This window comes from Otolemur garnettii, unplaced genomic scaffold (genome assembly GCF_000181295.1).
Source record: "Otolemur garnettii isolate 467f Iridium unplaced genomic scaffold, OtoGar3 scaffold00003, whole genome shotgun sequence".
NCBI lineage: Eukaryota > Metazoa > Chordata > Mammalia > Primates > Galagidae > Otolemur > Otolemur garnettii.
In genome coordinates, this window is record NW_003852398.1 from 36,751,253 (window position 1) to 36,755,748 (window position 4,496).

The following is a 4,496-nucleotide window of genomic DNA, read 5'->3' on the forward strand; positions in this document are numbered from 1 at the left end:
CCCGGCTATTTTTTGGTTGCAGCCATTATTGTTGTTTGGCGGGTCCAGGCTGGATTCAAACCTGCCACCTTAGGTGTATGTGGCTGGCGCCTTAGCTGCTTGAGCCACAGGCGCCGAGCCACTTGACTTGTTATGGTCCTGGACCTAGTCTCTTCTTCTACACTGGGAGCTTCCAAAAAGCAAGAACTTTGGCTTCTGTTCCTATAATCTCTAGCATAATGACTGGTGCCTAGCAGATGCTCAGTAAATGTTTGTGGGCCAGAAGGAGGAGAGATGAATTAGAGGTCCATTGCATGGGCCTTTTCAAATCTAGAATCTATCTCTTTTTGGTGGGGGGAATCTGAACAAATTACTTCTCTGTTCCTCAGTTTTTTCATCTGTGGAAAATAAATAGTAACAATATCTGCATTATAAAAATATTTCCGTTTTAGAGAAACTATCCATTTCATCAAAATTTTCAAACTTATTGCCTTAACAGCTTTTTTTCTTTGGGACAGAGTCTCATTCAGTTACCCTGGGGTTGAGTACTGTGGTGTCATAGCTCACAGTAACCTCAAACTCTTGGGGTCAAGTGATTCTCTTGCCTCAGCCTCCCTGAGTACCTGGGGCTACAGGTGCCCGCCACAATGCCCAGCTATTTTGTTGTTGTTGTTGTTGTCATTGTTGTTTAGCTGGCCTGGGCTGGGTTTGAACTGGCCAGCCTCGGTATATGTTTCTGGCACTATAACCGCTGAGCTACAGACACCGAGCAATATCTCTCCTTGAAGCCTCAGTGCTGGTATGCTAAGAGGGATAGCTGCTTTTCCTACCTTTGAATCCATGGAGAAGAAGGAGGCATGTAATACAGAAGCGTGGGGGTAGGATAAGGGAAGCTCTGGACATGGGTGCTTGTAAAGTTCTCTCAATGATAGTCATTTTGCCTCCATTCTCATCACTATCTCTAGTTTTTTTGTTTCCGCTCATTTCATCACTCCCATTCTAATTTCTATGTATAGATCAGGCAGGGTTCATTTTCTCCTCTAGGCTGCTAGAGAAAATCACAGAACAGTGTTCACTAGCTCTGTTGTTTGTTTTTTAGTCATGATCAGGCCTTCAATAACCCCTTGCTTATCCTTATAATCTATTGTTTCCAATCGCCCATCTCTTTTGTTTTCCTGTTATGGTCATTTGCAGTTATGTCCAGTTTTAGCTATTATGTATAAAGTTGCTACAGGCGTTCTCAGACATGTCTTTTGTGGACTAATCTTTTTCTTTTTCTTGGATAAAATATCTAGGACTGGATTTGTAGACCACAGGGTAGGTATATATTTAGCTTAATAAGCAAGTGCCAATGATTTTCCAAAATTGGGTACTAGATAAGGCCTGTATTAGATAGAAAGACCAGGCTCGGCACCTATAGTTCAATGGTTAGGGTGCCGGCCACATACACTGGGGCTGGCGGGTTCAAGCCTGGCCCAGGGCTGCTAAACAACAATGACCACCACCACGACAAAAAAATAGCCGGCCATTATGGTGGGTGCCTGTAGTGCCAGCTTTTTGGGAGACTGAGGCAAGAGAATCACTTAAGCACAAGAGTTTGAGGTTGCTGTGATCTGTGACATCATAGCACTCTACCTAGGGTGACAAAGTGAAACTCTGTCTCAAAAAAATAAAAATAAAGGCACCCCCAAAACAGGCACCCCTGTTGAACTTATGAATCACAATATTCCCATAATAAAAGCCATAAAACTAATTTTTAATTTTTTTGAGACAGAGTCTCACTTTTGTCACCTTCAGTAGAGTGTGGTGGCATCATAGTTCACAGCAATCTCAAACTCTTGGGCTCAGATAATCCTCTTGCCTCAGCCTCCTGAGTAGCTGGAGCAACTGGGACTATAGGTGCCCACCACAATACCTGGCTTCTTTTTTCTTTAGAGATGGGGTCTAGCTCAGGCTGTTCTTGAACTCCCAAGCTCAGGCAATTCACCTGCCTTGGCCTCCCAGAGTGTTAGGATTACAGGTGTGAGCCATTGCACCTGGCCTGTAACTTTTTAAGAGCCATGATCGGCTTATTATCCAGGCTGGAGTGCAGTAGCATTATCATATTTCACTGTGACTTCAAGTCCTGGGCTCAAGTGATCTTCCTGTGTCAGCCTGAGTAGTAGTTGAGACTATAGATGTGTACCAACACCCTCTACTAATTTTTAAATTTGTTGTAGAGATAGGGTCTTGCTATGTAGGCTGGATTGGACTTGAATACCTGGTCTTAAGCTATCATCTTGCCTCAGCGTCCTGAAGTACTGAGATTATAGATGTGAGCCATTTTGGCCCAGAAAGCTGTACTTTTAAAAAGTTCCATGGAGGATTCTGGGGTTGTACAGGTCCATGCCAAACTACGTCTGGTAGGAACGTTGGCCTCAGAAATGGCTCAGAGGAAATCAATGCACGAGAGAAATAGATACAACAACAAACCTCCTGACTTTGCTTATCTAGCATCCAAACATCCAGATATTTTTTCTTTTTTAGAGACAGAGTCTTACTTTATCGCCCTCGGTAGAATGCTATGGAGTCACATCTCACAGTAGCTTCCAACTCCTGGGCTTAGGTGATTCTCTTGCCTCAGACTCCCAAGTAGCTGAGACTACAGGTGCCCACCACAATGCTCGGCTATTTTGGGGTTGCAGTTTGGCTAGGGCTGGGTTTATACCTGCCACTCTCAGTATATGGGGTTGGTGCCCTACCCACTGAGCCACAGGCGCCACCTCAAATATCCAGATTTTTAAGCAGCATGTTCAGATAAATCTGAATGGAAGAGTGAGTCTTAATTTTAAAGACCTGAAGCAATCAGAGCTCTGACTTGTACTCTCCTGAGGGAAGATTTTGAACTTTCTATTGATATTCCATTGGCGAGACTAATTCCCACAGTTCCCTTGAGACTCATTTATATTCATTTGGTGGAAGAACTGATTGGTCAGGACTCTGACAAAAGTACTCTGTGAAGAGGAATTGACACAGGGAGTAAAGTCTTGAACTCCTTGAAGACTCCAACTAGTTCTGTAAATACAGGAGGTATCACAGAGATCATAGCAGAAGGAGGTGAATAGGAGTTTGTTAAAAAGATCATTCATGACAGTTTACAACTTAAATAAAGATCAAGATTGTATAGCAGCATACTAGGAAAGCAACACAGCCTGGCCCCTCTGAAGGAAGAGCTATATAGACAAGCACTTTCTAAAGTCACCTACACTGAATTCTATCAATGTTGGACAATGAGGTGGGCTAAGGCTTGGAGTTTTTATGATGATGTAACAGTACTATCACCAACAAGTAAGCAAAGAAAATTAGAGAAGCCAAGGAAACCCATTATGTATGTGTGTTTATCTGTGATGAAAGAATTATTCCTCAAAGCATCATCTTTGGGTAAAACAGTGGAATGCATAGTAGTTATCACCATGGGATGGAAAACATTCTCACTGAGTGATGGTCCATCATAAATGAGTTTCCTGTGGAAAAGTGGAACTTAGCCTTTTTCTAACACTTGTAGAAAACTCTCACGTTCATTTGAGAAAGAGAAGAGAGCTAGTGAGACAATTAGGAGAAGTTCCTAGAGCTTTGAGGATGTCATCCAAACGTTGGAAGAAGAAAAAGTCCACCCCCAAAGAGTCTGGCAACAGCCAAGAATTGGTCAAGGATCCCTGGGGAAGTGCCCTGTGTGGGCCTGCACCTGGGGTAGATGAGACTGCCACCGTTGAGGGCCATTGTCCATGCCAGGAGTCACTCTGCCAGGAGAACAATCCATGGAGGAAAACCCAGAACCCACAGAGGACAAAAGGAGTCAGGAAAAGGGTGGGATGGAGGTTTTGTAAAGGTTTAGCAATGGAGCCCAGGACCAAGGGGTTTCTGAGCAGATCAGCAACCTAGCAGCTGAAAAGAGGAAATATCTCCAAAGAGTGGCTGAACATTGCCTGTTTAAGTGTTTGATCAATATTAAAAAGGAGGGGGATGATGCCTTAGTTGAAATGCATTGGGTCAAGGGCCAGAACAGGGATGTGATGAACCAACTTTGCACCTACATACATAACCAGATTTTCAGGCTTGTGGCTAGTTAACTCTGGACTCCTGGCACAGCTGAATAGTGTTTATAAAGCATCTTGCTTTGGGCTCAGCGCCTATGCTCAGTGAGTACGGTGCTGGCCACATACACTGAGGCTGGTGGGTTTGAGCCTGGCCTGGGCCTGCTAAACAACAATGACAACTGCAACCAAAAAATAGCCAGGCATTGTGGAGGATGCCTGTAGTCCCAGGTACTTGGGAGGCCTGGGCAAGAGAATCGCTTAAGCCCAAGAGTTTGAGGTTGCTGTGATCTGTGACACCACAGTACTCTACCGAGGGCAACAGTGAGACTCTGTCTCAAAAAAAGAAAAAAATTAAAAAAGCAGCTTGCTTTGGAGTTTGGAGTTTTTGGCAAGAGGAATTCCACCACTGGTCTATTAGAGTTAATAGACTGCCCCCCCCCC

The 4,496-nt window shown here is 44.0% G+C and overlaps 1 pseudogene; it reads left to right on the forward strand.

The window, feature by feature from the left end:
- Positions 1–4,084, forward strand: part of LOC100961899 — a 74,001-nt pseudogene extending 69,917 nt beyond the window's left edge.
- The last annotated feature ends 412 nt before the right edge of the window (positions 4,085–4,496 follow it).